The sequence below is a fragment of the Nelumbo nucifera genome, chromosome 3 (genome assembly GCF_055504915.1).
Source record: "Nelumbo nucifera cultivar China Antique chromosome 3, China Antique-T2T, whole genome shotgun sequence".
In the NCBI taxonomy this organism is placed as follows: Eukaryota; Viridiplantae; Streptophyta; class Magnoliopsida; order Proteales; family Nelumbonaceae; genus Nelumbo; species Nelumbo nucifera.
Window position 1 is genome coordinate 37,067,311 of NC_142651.1, and position 15,902 is coordinate 37,083,212.

Below are 15,902 nucleotides of genomic sequence, written 5' to 3' on the forward strand. Positions count from 1 at the left end.
AAATACAGGATAACTCTTTAAAGTTGTAAGACATAAGAACTACTACCCCAAATTACGGGTGGGTCCTTGTATGTTACAATAAATAAATAAATTTGGTGAAAAGAATATAATATGATGGTGGGGTCCTAGCCAGTGTTACAATAAATAAATATGTTACAATTAGTTGAGGTGATTGGTGAAAAGAATATAAAAAAAAAAAGTAATTAAGATGTAATAGTGGAAATTAAATTAAAAGAAAAAGAAATAAGAAATAAGATGGCCAATATGTTTTCAAATATCTTATTATAGTCCAATTAATAATACGGTGGTGGGGTCCTTCCTAGCTAGCCTCATGGACCTCTATTTATCGCCAATTAATCCGAAATGCAACGAACACCTCCACGCATGACCTTCTTGCTTTTGCGTTGTCTGAAATTGAAGGAAAAACCTTACCATGAGCCCATGACTTATGCGGCCACAGTGTGAGCGATTGAGTGACTTTCACGGTCCAGTCCAGTCCAGTTCAATCGCCTAAACCTCAATTTTCTAGATTGAATGAGTTGTAAAGCCAAATGCACGCTACCGGCTACCAGCTGTGTCCTGTCACCAGTGTGTGTGGACATGACATGGGTCCACCGTCCATGCATGCTTTGCTTTCTGTCTGGCGTGACGCTGCGCTCTCTCTCTCTCTCTCTCTCTATCAAACATCAGACATAGCACTTTATTTTGGCTCCTTGAATTAAGGATTGTCCATAGGTCTTGGAGCATCTCATTTACCGACACATTGTCGAATCCCCGCGCGGCATCATATTTGGACGGTGGGTCCATTTTCCCCTGTTTATTTCTTTTCTTTTTTCTTTTATAAGAAGCGTACGTTCTCCCTATTTCAGAATTTCTAGACCGAAAATATCTATGATTTCTTGTTTTATTATTTTTTAATTCCACACGAGTCCACATAAAAAGGACTATAACTCAACGGTATATTATAATATACTTGCCTATTCAGTAAGAAACATTTGCCTAGTCAATCTACAGGATTAAAAATCAAAATGGAGGTATTGATTAGGACGCATATATTGATTCAATTCATGGCCAGAGTGAGTGATAGTAATCACTTTCCATTCTTATCTTATGCTTATTAAACTTTCCAAAAGTTATTGGAACATATATACTGTCATTTCGTGGAACCATGCATGGATCTTGAAATTCATAATCGATGATGGGAAGTCAGATTCAACTTTGGAAGATGACCTTAATTAACCAAAATCATATCCCCAGGCCACTAGAAGAGCACTTCACTTCACTTGGGATCTGTTGCTCCAATGGAACCAATCACAAATGAATACATCAATATCAATATTTTGGAAACTATATATATATATGTGTGTGTCTGCATGAGTGATAAAAGGAGATATTTGTACTACACATGCAGCTGTAATATATATTGTCCCGTGGGTAGGATGTGGGAACAAAACAATCATGGGCAGCGGATTCGATCCCTATTTTAATTTGTATATATATGACACGCACTTGCATGTATATGGGATATTGACATGATTTATTGGTTATATAGCCACTTATATGCAGTGGTACATGTAGCACATCCAAACTGGTTACCAGTTTACATCTTGTTAGAATAAGTTTGTGCTGTTGGGGTTAAATATTTCTCTTGTAAATAAACGGTCTACAAGATTAATAGCGTTAGATGCATCCAAGACATATACATTAATGAATATTGTCCAAAATGAGACAAAAACTCAAACAAAACAAGAACAAAGAACACCAAAATTTTTAGACATGCATGGTTTTACTTCCTTGAGGAGTTTTTCATACGTGGTTAAAAATTCTTGGTGTTATTAAGTATTTGTGTTATAATTAGACATTGTTCATTGCATCTCCTTATCATGCATTTTAATTACATTACTGATTTCCACCACAATTTACCAAGGATTTTAATTAACCCCATTGTACAATTTGGATATGGGTTCTTTCTTGATGAAAGCATTAATTAATTCATTCTACTTTCACAATGAATTGCGCATTATTATTTATTAAATAGCAATGAAGTGCGCATTAATTAATTCATTCTACTTGCAATTGTATCAGATGTGTCGCATTTTCTTGGCGAGGAGCCCAACAGAGCTTGGTATTTCTCCCTACAAAATATGCAAGATATTTTTGCACAAGAAACTAATGTCCTGGTGATTAACACAATCCACACTCTTTAGACTGTATGTAAAGTTTCATATATTATTTAATTATCACTAGTCTGTTTTTTTATTTGTGTTATTTAGTGGCTCTTTATTATATATATATATATATATATATATATATATATATATTATTTTATTTTACATGTATTTTAAAGAAAATATACATTAATAGACTTAAACCCTAATTATTTGTTTTAAAAATTAAAGAAACTTTCATCCATCAATCATATTTAAGTATATTAAAAGTTATAAAATATATATTATATAGTGTTTAATGTCTCATAGTATATACAACATCATCACATAGTTTGACCTCCAATTCAACCCCAGTTGAACCTCTGACCTGTGAATATCTCCCTTCTATGGTTCTATGCCCGGCCCAGTTCTTTGAACATTAAGATAGCTTCAAAAATAGACTTTAGCTTTAGCAACTGAGGGGACCAAAAGAGCATAAGATTTTAGTAACAAAACCACCATCCACATTATTTTTGAAAGGATTTAATTCCATCGGGGACAAAAAGGGAGAAAACAAGAACTTGCTCTCGCCCTGCAAAGTGTTAAGATATCTCTACTATTGACCTGCGAATAGAAGTAATAACAGAGAATAGAAAAACATTTCTATATTTCTAGATTTCCCATAAGCAAATCGATAAGTTAACAAGAGTTTCTAAGTTTTACTTCCTTAAAAATTCCAGAACATTGCCAAATTAGCCATGGAAAGTGATATCTTGATGTTCTAATTCACGGTAGTCTATGACCTATTCTAGCTCCTACCTAGATGCATCTTGCTTTGTCGCAATGGCAAAGAACATGCCTGCGAGATTCTTCTTGATGAAAGCATCTACCACAAGTTGTTGAACTATTGCTTTTCTTCATAAAGAGGTCGGCATTAATTGCAAAGGCCATTGTGGATACACCTCCACAAGAAATGCTTGATTTTTGGCTCAACTAAAAAGGTACCACAAGATTGTCCATGCCTTTTCCCCTAAACCAGATCAGAACCATTGAAAATAGAGCCAGCATCATTTGAGGAGGCTTTTTGCTATAGAATTTTTCGATTTAACTCTGACTAAGTCCTTATCATTTGGAGCCCAAATGAGCTTATGCTCTCAATCCTATTCTATTAAGTCAATGTCCAAGATTTTCTTGGTCCGTAAGACCTAAACCTCGGATCCAAGGGTTTTCCCGCAAGTTTAAATCAGTTATCAGAGCATAATCTCCAAGGCAGCTTTTCCAACAAAGGCAGATTGAAGAAATGGGGGTCATGCAAACCTAAGCTCCATCAACTTTGATTTTGCTAATTTGAAACCAAGAAATCCATCTGGTTAATTTTCTTTTGATTCTCAATATCCCTCCTTTGGATTTTCACTAAACCATCACAAATTGTCTTCAGGATCAAGAAACAAGACATATAGTGCTAGTGGGTGGGGATAGTCAAGATAATTGATTTTAGTAAGACCTCCTTACCTATTTGGGAAAGAAGAGAACCTCTCCACCTGTTAACCTTGTTTGTAACTCTATCTTTTAAAAAGTAAAAAAAGTTGACTTTTTTTCCCACCAAAGTTAGAAGGATTTTCAACCTTTTTAAAGTAGAGAGCATTTACCATGATTTTTTCAAGTCTAGGGTGAAGATTAGAACTACAGAAGATCTCAGGTTTTGAATAATTCACCTTCTAACCCAAGGCCTTCTCATAGATTGATAGGGCATCTGACAAAACTCTTCCTTCGTTAGGGTTTGCTTTTGAGAAAATAAAACTATCACCAACACAAAAAAAGTGAAAGATTATTAGGGTCTCGTTTGGTTCACAGGAATAGGGGTCAGATACCCCAAGTTCAAAACGCAAACCAGTCCCTAACCCTATTTATAATCGAGTATTATTAAAAGTGGGCAACCACTATATATAATTAGGTTTGGGTACTAAATACCCTAAGTTCAAAACCTAAACCCGTCCCCAACCCTATAGGGTTTGTTTTGATAAACATGTTCTATTATGGTTAAAAAGGGTTGGGCTAGTATCCAAAAATTTCTACAAAATTTCCATACCTATGACAAAATAAAATAAAATACAAAACATATCACAAAGGAAAAGAAGAAACATAGAAAATACAAGTAAAAATCCCAATAAGCACCTTGTACTTTAGGCCTAATGCCAATCTAGTACCCGGACTTTAAAACGTGACATTCTAGTATCCAAATTGTCAATTTGTGACAATCCAGTACCTGGCATTAACTCAGTGTCAATCAAAATGCAAAAAGACATAACATCCCACCTACGGTTTTGACCAATGTATGAATTATTTTTTGAAATGACAAAAATAACCCCAACTATAACATCCTTTCTCTACAAGTGGGAACCACTGTTCACCCACTCTATGACCTGAAGTTCTGAAGAAACGAGTCCCTACCACCGGTGACGTCAAGCAGAAGACGATGCCAAAAAAGTTGAAATTGGCGAGTCACACACTAGACAACGTCGTACAAAGATCTTCTCCATGTATTTTGGAAGAAACCGCAAGAACAAATCACATCTACTTCTAGTACCCCTTGCTTTCAACTCAATCATTTCTATAGAAAACGATCTCTTGTTGCCGACGCCGAAGGAGGCAATCAGGTTTTTCTTTTTTTGCTATTTTCTATCATTTTCTATGCTTTTCTACTGTCATTATATTACATCAATTTTTGGTTGATTTGATGCAATATTTTTTAGGGTTGTGATTTTTTATTATTTTTTATTCCCTTATGTTGTAGACATGGTTTGATATGACCAAGATGGATGAATGGCATATGTTTTGAAGAGAAACCTGTTACGATCCATTTGTTCCATGTTGGTAGTATGGGATATTAATGTGAGGTATCCCACATCGATATATATGTGCTTGGGTTCCCTTCCTCTAACAGCAAGCTTTTAGGGGTAAGTTATCCTAGGCACATAACAAATGGTATCAGAGCCTTACACTCAGGGGCGGAGCCAGGGAGTGACGGAGGGGAGCCATGGCCCCCCCTATGCCTTCAAAATTTCAATAAAACACATTTAAATCCCACTTATATTTTGACCATTTACTTATGTTTCCTCCTCAAGAAAAAACTCTTGCTCTGCCCCTGCTTACACTATGCCTCCCAGTTGCAATCGTGTGGTATAGGTGGTGACGTCGGTATTGCAGTGTTCAATCGGGATTAGGTAAACTAGTGCAAAGCCAGCTTGCGTGAGCACCAAGACTGCGAAGTGTGATGGAATGTCATGATCCATTTGTCCCATATTGGTAATATGAGATGCTAATATGAGGTATCCCACATCGATAATATGGAATGCTGTTATAGGGTATATATGTACTTGAGTTCCCTCTCTCTAACAGCTAACTTTTAAACTATGTTTGATTGAAGGAAAAAATAAGAAAAAGAAGGAAAAGATAGAAAAACCTACAATGTTTGTAAAGATTTCCCTAACAGCTGACTTTTAATTCTCCTAAGGCACGTAACAAAACCCATTGATGGGAGCTAACGTTGTTTCATTACGGCATTTACGTTTTTTCAACCAACCACGGCCATTACATTTTTGGAGTTCAGAGACGGACCGACTTCAATTAATTAATACAATATAGGAATGCATGGGAGCGTTGTCAAACAAATAACCTCATTTAGATCTTCATCCTGCACACACAAATTCTGCCCAATAGTTTCATCCCAGTTAAACATGGAGAATATTTCATCCTCCTACATAATATTTTGCAGAGGTAGATATTCCCAGTTCACAGAGTAGTGTGCTGTGGGTAAATATGAGTAAAATCCTCGTGGGTAGGAGATCCAGAATCCCTCCTCCCTTCCTTCAACCCAGTTTGAAGGAAAAAGGGATAGAATGGGATAAGCTTACCACCTTCTTTGTCAATAAACGGTTGGTGTTGATTGAAGCTTACCACTTTACCACCTGCATGTGCTCGGAATAGCATAACGATCATTCAGTCTCCTCTCTTCTCTCTTCTCTCTTCTCTCTTTCCTTCAACCCAACCCAGATTGAAGAGAAAGGCGAATAGGGTAAAAAGCATGGTTTTTAAAATCGGATCAGATCGGACGATCGGATCAAAAAACTGGGAACCGGTTAAATGACCAATTCCGTTTTACCCCAGAACTGTTTTTCTTTCAAAACCATTGATTTGGTCAGCAGACCGTTGATCCCGGCGTTTGAACTGTTCAACAGCTTGGCCAGTTTTTTGTTTTTTATTTTATAATTTTTTTGTTAGAACGGACCGTTCAACCCGAAAACTGGACCCTTGACCGGTTCATTGTCCAAATCAATTTTAAAAACCTTGATAAAAACAAAGGAAAAGGATGAAATATTACCATAAAAGTTAGTTTTGACATTATGAAACTATTTAAACCACACCTGATCTCACATGATGGCACTGACTGATGATGAGTTAACGCGGATTATCGCAAATTGAATATTCGAGTATTAGATTTCACATTTTAAAATTTAGATACTAAATTGGCACTAGGCCTAAATTACAGAGTATTTATCGAAATTTTTCTCAAAATAAAATGTAAGGTGGCAGTTTGTAATTTATCCTAAATCTTATTATTTTCCTAATCTCCATGATAAATATTTATTTTTCAATTTAGAATACCGAAATTCTAAATTTTCTTTGATGAACATTGAAAAAGACTATTACACCAGTAAACCTACCCAACGGTTCCATTTCAATGGTCTTGGTTTATTTTTGGACAAAACACAACAATAGCAAGAAATGATGATATATCTTTTTTTTTTTTAATTTGAGAGGAGATGATACACAAATCTGGGGCTAGATCGATCTGACGCTTGGAAAAGTCCATTCTCTACTTAAAGACAGTGTCGGAGACAATCCGAGATGTGGGCCATCGTCTTAAAGGCTGTTTTCCTTAAGAAGTACCGTTTCTATTCTGTATACAACACACCATTATCAATTTATCACATCACAATCCATCCACCCAATCTTCTTATTTTCCTTCTCTTATCAGGCACTCTGAGATTAATGGATCTTTAATTGATGTCAGTTTTGGTATTCAGAACCTGATTTTGATTTTATTCACCCAATTTCAGCTGATCTGACATGCTTATGCTTCACGAATTACGGCAGAAGAAGACCAAGGAAAGACTGGCTTAAGCGGTTAAGACTTAAGCAATTAAGTCTCTCTCTCTCTCTCTTGTAATTATCAAACAAAAGAATAAATTATATAAAAAAACAAGGCTGACGTGACACGTTGATGTCTACCTGGACATGTTCCAGACCTGCTATTGGATGTCCCCCACAATGCTTACCTGTGAACGCAATTCATTGTTGGTTGGATCCTGGAGTCTACTTGACACGTGTCACGTCACTCAACCACTACGTCTCCACGTTTTATATCAACAATAAAAACTCGAATCTACGATTTTACCACCTAGGTTGGGAGGACAAGACATTTGTTGAGAAGCATCGTTTAGTTTCTGTTTCGGTTTCGAAATTAAATTAAAGGCTTAAAGCAGTTATACGTAACCCTCTCCAACTCTTCGCCGGCAATTGGATTACGAATTTACGATTATCCCATTCTCCGTTCCAATTTTTGTTTAATTGCTTTTCAAAATAAAAATCTCCATTACAATTTCCACCCTACTGGTGGATTAGGAGCCGATTTTTTTTATTCTTTTTTTGCTTTTTCTATTTTGTGTGTATACAAAGCAAGGAAAAAAGAAATCCTTCTCCTCTTGTATACTCTCTCTCTCTCTCTCCTCTGGGAGGAAGTCTTTTCTTATTCTCTATATAAAAATCAAACCACCTTGCCCCCGTATGTCTTTTCTAGCCAAACTAAACTTGCCGAAATCTCTCCTTTAGTACTATCGCTCTGGTTCGTATGCGTTTAACCTTTGAAGCCAGTCGATCATGAGCAACATTCCTAGGTCTTTGCGAGATTGTTCTCTAACCCTCTTCAAGCTAGCCATCTCAGCGTCTGACCTCTGGCCTTTCTCTCTTGTTTTGTTGTAATATCAGATTGATCGGTGACCAAAAAGAACGAAAAATAGGGTTCCGCCTTGTGTTCTGGAGTTGGAAGATGGGTGGCGGAGACAAACACCTCTTAAACTTTCATCTACATTTACCCCATCTTAATCATGGGGGGACTGGGAAGAAGGAGATGAGAGATATTCCGAAGGGCTATCTAGCGATCATGGTGGGTCAAGGTGAAGAGCAGCAGAGGTTCGTGATTCCCATCTTCTACTTCAATCACCCACTGTTCATGCAGTTGTTGAAGGAAGCGGAGGATGAGTACGGGTTTGATCAGAAGGGCACCATCACCATCCCTTGCCACGTCGAGGAGTTTCGCTACGTTCAGGGCATCATCGACAAGGAGAAGTCCTTCCACCACCACCACCATAATCATGTTGGCTGTTTCAGGGCTTGAAGTTGGTGATTGAATTTGATACATATAAAAAAAAAAAACAACAACTTGAATCTGTTGACGGTGTAAATTTGGAGTTTTGAGAAGGTTCTCTTCCCTCCTTTACTTTTTTTACTTTCTGTGTTTTTCCTTAATTTTTCTTTCTTTCTATACTTTGTTTGCCTGAGGCTTGAGGCTTGAGGCTTGAGGGGAGGGAAGGGAGATCGACAAACCCACCCACCCAAACATTGACGATGACGATACGTACATAAATTTCATTCCTGGCCATAGCATGTTATGATTTTCAAGGGAATCGTATGAGTTAAAAGGAAAGTGAGAAATCAATCGTGTCTTTCTCTTTCTCTTTTTCCCTTTTTCTTTATTTTTGTTCTCTCTGAATTGTAAAGTGAACACATGATCACTTAATAGAGGTCGGTGGATGACTCACGAGAGTGATGGTGATTCTCCAACAAAATAAAATTGGAATCAGATACAGCTAGTAGCTACAATGGTAAGGACGGACTAAGGAGGGGGGTTCATCATTCATACTTCATAGTGGTTTTACTTTGCTCACAAAAAGAAAGCCGTTATCAGTTTCTGCTGAAATTTCTAGAGAGGCAAATCTATATAATTTACTTAACGTCTTTGGCCTTTGGAGGGAGAAGAGGATAAGTTGGTTTTGGTGATTCAGTTTTAGTTTGTGTGTAACTGTGCACGATGATGAGACTATGAAAGATTACAGAGTTTACTTTACTCCCTCGAAATATAATATTGGCGTTAAGGTCGAGACTCTCTCTCCAAACACCCTGGACCCTAGTGTTTCCGAGTTAATTAACACAAACAGACGACTCATTCAACGTGGTCTACATGTATTAATTGCGTTCTGGTTGTATTGAGAACTTGGAACGACAGGGGCCTGGGCCTGGGCACGGGCACGTGATGAGCATCCAAATGTCGGGTAATCTGGGCCTCTAGTGGGCCTGCAGGCGATGTCATGGACATTATGCATTCAAGACTTGAGTAGAGTAGAGGAGAGGAGAGGAGATATGACGGTGGGATCGATGCAGTGTGTTTTGGTTCGGTTTTGACCTTTTTGGGTGTCAATTTTTTTTCTAGATTTACAACTTTTATTCACAAAGTACAACAGGTCAAGATTTATAACTAATCTAGTCTTTGGCAATTGGCATCCCCGAGAACAAATTTGATTTGGAGTTAAAGCTAATCCAGTCTTTGGCAATTGGCATGAATGAAAAAAAAAAGGGTGTGGCCATTGATTTCACTTCCTGTTTTTGATAAACCATGGCATAAATCTAATCTTTGTTTCGCCGATGTGCGTATTCCACATAATATAAAATTATAAAAATTTATATTTGATCAATAGCTAACAGGCTGCTAATGCTAAATCATATAACTTTTCAATTACGTTACTCAAAATCGTAATTCCTTCAACTCTCTCTAAGGTTTTCCAGGTGGTTGAGACGGTTACGCTTAGTATATCAAGCTTGGAATCTGCATTGTGTTCACAACTAATGTAGGGAAATGGGTAATTTAGTATTAATATATTCAAAATTAAATCAATAAAAGGAACACAACTACACGTCTTCTATTCAACAACCAAGGCCCAAGTGGGGTATTGGTCAATGTAAAGCAAAACCAAATGCCATCTCAGCAAAAAACAATGCATTCATGCTGACATGGCAGTTGTTTAATTTTATGTCAGAAACACGTCAATCAGATCCATTCACATTGGCGAAAGTCTAATTAACGTCCAGGTTGTCCAAGGAATGCACAATGCATTACTATCCACTATCCACTATAATAGAAGCCTTATTTTGGGCTTACTTATCAGAGAATTGGTCAACAGAAGAAAAGGGCGACAACCAGATTAATTCACACCCTCAGCTCTCAGCCGATTAAAAATTCCAGACTCTCTCTCTCTCTGTCATGGTACTACTATTACAGTGTGAAATGTGAATTAATGAACCTGTCTGATGTATTTATTATGTACAAACTTCGAACTGGCGTTTTGCACCTGTGCACTTATGTCTTGACAAATGTGTAAACATCCATCTTTCCATCTATATTGACCAATTTGTAACAATCTCTTGTCTGCTCTTTAGATTCCATGCTTATCCCTCTATTCTCACATTATTTGTGGCCCTATGTCTATTAATAAAATTGGGGTCTTAATTTTGCTTTCACCTTCAGTGCGGAAAAAAGAATGAAAAATAGAAAAAATCTCTAATCATTTAGTCCAGAATTATTTATAATTGCAAATGTGTTCATCGTTGACGTCTAGCTAATAGCAACAAATTCGGCCTACTCACTCAAGTTATAGGCATTTAATTTATTAATTTTGGAAAAATCACAACGTTCACTTTTTAACCCCAATGGCTCTCTATCAACGGTTGATAGAATAATTAAATCACAACTTTCATTTTATTTGTCCTTCATTGTTTGCGTTTTATTGATGATTTGGACGTCTCGCAAGATGTCTAGTAGTTTGGATTTACTGTTTTGTCAAATAGATTTTATATCTGTCTGTTTCTTATGGTTCAACCCTTTATTATTCATGTTCAGTCTTCTGGTTGTGTTTTTATTGTTGATATTTTTGGTTGTACTTTGAATATTATTTAATGAGGTTCATTTAGGTGTCGTTTGCTAAGTGTTTTTTAGGAAGATCTTTTGATAGTTTAAATAGCTAAAAGATATAATGAGGTTTTGTTGGGTCCTGTCTTTAAAGATTTAGACCGTTTGGTAAGTATTCTACCTTATCATATTAAGCTGTTCAATGAAAGATTTTAGGCATGGAAAGACAGAAAGTTTTGTTTGAAGCTTCCAGATTTTTGGTCATTTTAGACTTTCACGAGTTTTTAGGGCATAAGCCTTTCCAGTTTTTTGTCTTTCATTGTCAAATGAAGCTTTGATCTTTCAAACTTTGAAAAGTCTAAAAGACCACACAAAAAACTTGCCAAACACCTCCTCAATCTATCTTTAGGTTTAAAAAAAACATGAAAACCATCAAATTATTAAAAAGAACTAACGGGATCTATCTTGAAGCCTGCCAAAATTAACATAATGAATTCCGGCCACAAATTAAATGCAGAAATTAGAAAATTATTGGGGCCTGAGGGCTGAGGGTACCCAACCAACATCATGCAGATAAAGATTGAGGATGATATACTCTCTTGTTTTGTCACAAAAATAGACAGAAAAAGACCCTTCATTTAGTTGAATATGACATTTCTATTTCAATATAAACTACCATGCCTTAGCAAGTAATAGCAGAAGTGAAAGATAGATTAATATAAGATTTTAAGCTGGTAGTTTATATTAATTTCTTAAAATTTGGAAATAAATTAACTAATTATCTATTTAATTAGTGAAGGCAAAGCCTTAAACGATGGGCGTTACCAGACTTCAGTAATAATTAATGAAGAAAGGTATTACTACTACTACTACTGGATATTTGGGAATGGATAATGGGCCCTTTTGCCAGCAACAAGGGGAGCCTACATGTTGCCGCCCAAGCTAATGGGCCCTTTAACCTCACGGTTTGCTAAGTTTGAAATTTGAATGTAGCAAGGTTTATAAATGTTCAGAGAACCAGAGGGGAGAGGTTTACAGGTTAGAGGTTCAATCAGGGTCGAATCATGATGATGTGGTATATATATATATATACTATGGGTTATATAAATACTATATATAATATATTTTATAAATTTTAATATAGTTAAATATGGTGGATGGATAATAAGTTTCTTAATTTTTAAAACAAATTAATGATTAGGGTTCAAGCCTTTTAACTTACATTTTTTTTTAAAATACGTGCATAATAATGTAATATGTATAATAATTAGTCATTAATTAATATAAGTAAAGAGGTGAATTTGCGGTAATTAAGTAATCTGTGAAAATAAGAGGTCTTAAGTTCAAATCTTGTTAACAACATTTTAAAATTTCAACCGGCCGGTTAGCCGGTTTTCAGTGGATTTTGAACAAGTTTGGTTGTTGGGGTATGACCGAACCGGTCAGGGCCCCAAGTCACGATTCAACCGGCCGGTCTGGTCCGATTTTCTAAACCTCGCAAAATCCTTAATTTTTAAAACAAATTAATGATTAGGGTTCAAGCCTTTTAACTTACATTTTTTTTAAATGCATGCATAATAATGTAATATGTATAATAATTAGTCGTTAATTAATATAAGTAAAGAGGTGAATTGGTGGTAATTAAGTAATCTGTAAAAATAAGAGGTCTTAAGTTCAAATCTTGTTAACAACATTTTAAAATTTCAACCGGCCGGTTAGTCGGTTTTCAGTGGATTTTGAACAAGTTCGGTTATTGGGGTATGACCAAACCGGTCAGGGCCCCAAGTCACGATTCAACCGGACGGTCTGGTCCGATTTTCTAAACACCGCAAAATCCTTCTCTATGCTGGCTGCATGGACTTAGGGACTGTTTGATAAGCTAAACTGAAAATCGTATACATTTGTCTTTTAATGAATGAGATTTTAAGCTGATCAGGGTCTCTTTAATGACTGAAGCTTAAGTTGGTAGCATACTATAGTTTATAATGTTATATTTTATTTAATTATTTTATTTATTAAAAAAAAAGTAATAAGTTATTCAGTTCGGTAGTTTCATCTGTTATCAAATATCAAACATTTTATTAAACACTTTAACTTTTTTTTCTTTTGTGCAAATGAAGAACTTTTGTGCAAACATTTTATTTTGGGGTAACTTCACTTGTGCGAGTGTTACTTTTTTCCTTTTCTTTTTTTTTTCTTAATTTAATTTTTTGATGAAAGAGGAAGAGCAGAAGAGGGGCGAACGGGGGGGGGGGGTAGCACGTCCCAAAAATCCAATCCAAACACAAACCTAAAATGTAACAATGGATGAATGAATGTACTTTGACAAAAAAGTACTTCAATTTCCGTGCACCAGCCGGGAATCGAACCCGGGTCTGTACCGTGGCAGGGTACTATTCTACCACTAGACCACTGGTGCTGCTTATACGAATAAGAATCTGAGATCCAAGTGAACTATTGCATGAAGGGAAAATTCATAAAATCTATTGTAAGATTAAAATGCCCTTACTAGCAAATAAAAGATAAGACTCTTTTGAGAAATTGACTCACTTAGGCCATGTTTGGGAGTGTTTATTCAAAATAAGTACTTATTTGGGTCAGGACCACACTATTAAGCACTTATTGATGTTTGAAAAATTAGCCCGAAATAAGTGCTTATTTTATAAATGAGGACTTATTTTTTAAGCCCAAATTTACAGTTTCTTTTAAGTGCTTATACAATAAGCACTTATTTAATTTTTTTTTCTTCCAAAATTATTCCTACTTGAATTTTAAAATACCACTTATAAAATTATCCTTAGTTGAATTTTATAAAAGTGCTTTCATAAAACTATAAAATTACTTTCATAAAGTTGCTTTTGTAAAAGTGATTTTGTAAAAATGCTTTTATAAAAGTATTTTCATAAAAGTGTTTTTATAAAAGTAATTTAATAAAAGCACTTTTATAAAGGTATATTTTAAAAATTTGAAAGAAAATGAAGGACAAAATAGTTACAAATGCTTATTTATGTGCTTATAGAGAAAAAGACTACGAAACGCCCAATATGAAATAAGTGCTTATTCGAATAAGCACTTATTTTTAACATAAGCACTCCCAAACATGGCATTATCCGGATAATATTTTCTTGGAAAAAAATGAGGCAATTAATATGTTATAATGTTTGGGATAAAAAAAAGGAGGCAAAGTAGTGATACCATCTCAGTTGTGGCAACAATGTGCCAACTGCAGCCTAGTATGTGCATGGCCTACAGCCCCACATCCAACCATAGATTGGTCATTGGTTTGCTTTGCTTGAGAGTTAGTGCCTATTTGGGAGGGCTTTTAGAATGCACTTTGGGCATTCTGAGCTAAGTCCCGCATGGAAACCTTATGTTTGGTGAAAATCTAAAAAGCCAAACATAGGTACTCAACTACACAAAAAGCCCTCCCAAGCTACTTACGGGGTGTTATGTGACGTGGATAAAAAATTGGTGGGTGTGGACTGGTCCACACCACACTCTATAGTAAGGATCAATCCACACCACACTACTGTTTACACCTATTCTAAATTGTGGACAAAAACTGTCTATATCCACAAGGACAAAAACTGTTCACACCATACCTATTGGTTCCATATATCTCATGTATAATTTGTGAGATAATTTACAAAATCAATCATATAAGGATGCAAATAGATTGGATTGGATCGGATTTGAATCAAGGTATATCTGAATCTAATCTAATGGCTGAATACAAGACCCGATCCGATCCAAACATCCAATTGGATCTCACAATTGGTGATTCAAATTTGAATCCGTTAAGGATGTCAAATATCGGAACCTAATCCGATATGATTCAAATTATGAAAGAAAATATTAAAAGAAAAACAAAATAGTTTATATAAAGACAAACAAAAAATATAAGTATTTTTTCAATTATTTTCATCATATATATTAATATATACATGTCTTTTTATAACAAAAATACAAAAAGTGCAATATAAACATATTTATAAATAAATATATTAATATATACATGTATTTTTATAAGTAAATATGTGCTTATAAACATATACATATATAGGTCGGATCAGATAAGGGTGATTCGAATTCCAATTAGATCCGATGCAAAAATCCGAGAAAGGGTTATCCGAATTTGACAAAAATAGGATCTAATTCGGATTGGATGATCTGATCCATTTGCACCCATACGATTATGAATGAAAAAACCACAATTTAAGTCAAAAATAATTTGAAATAATAATATAAAATATTAATGGATAAAATAAAACACCATACATAATTATTAATAAATATAAAATTAAATATATTTATCATTATAACATTATCTTTAGCAATAAAAAATTTAAAAAATAATTATAATATATTAAAAGATTAAATAAAATGAGGGTAGTTGGACCAGTGTTAATGCAGCTACGTTACACTGAATCCTTTTCATAAACTGTCAACACCATAGTGTCAAGCCTATCCACGAGAAAATACTGTAAATGATAAATTGGGGTGTGATCCGTCCCTGTCCACGCTATTTTGTGAACGGGGACCGTCCACACAAAATATAACACCACATTCTATCGTGGATAGAATTAAAACGGTCCCGTCCACGATATTTTCACACTAGCCAATACCCTCTTAGTCAGTAGTGCTTGCCCAGAGGGTAAAGCCCGCTTATCCGTCCAATTCAGCGGTTCAGTCATCTGGACTCTGAACTAATGAGTCAAGCCATGATGTTATCG

The 15,902-nt window shown here is 35.4% G+C and overlaps 1 non-coding gene across 1 annotated transcript; it reads right to left on the minus strand.

Moving 5' to 3' along the window:
- Nucleotides 1-13,517: 13,517 nt before the first annotated feature.
- TRNAG-GCC (transfer RNA glycine (anticodon GCC)) lies at nt 13,518-13,588 on the minus strand. The gene has a single exon. It is a non-coding gene; the product is annotated as a tRNA-Gly (tRNA).
- Nucleotides 13,589-15,902: the final 2,314 nt, after the last annotated feature.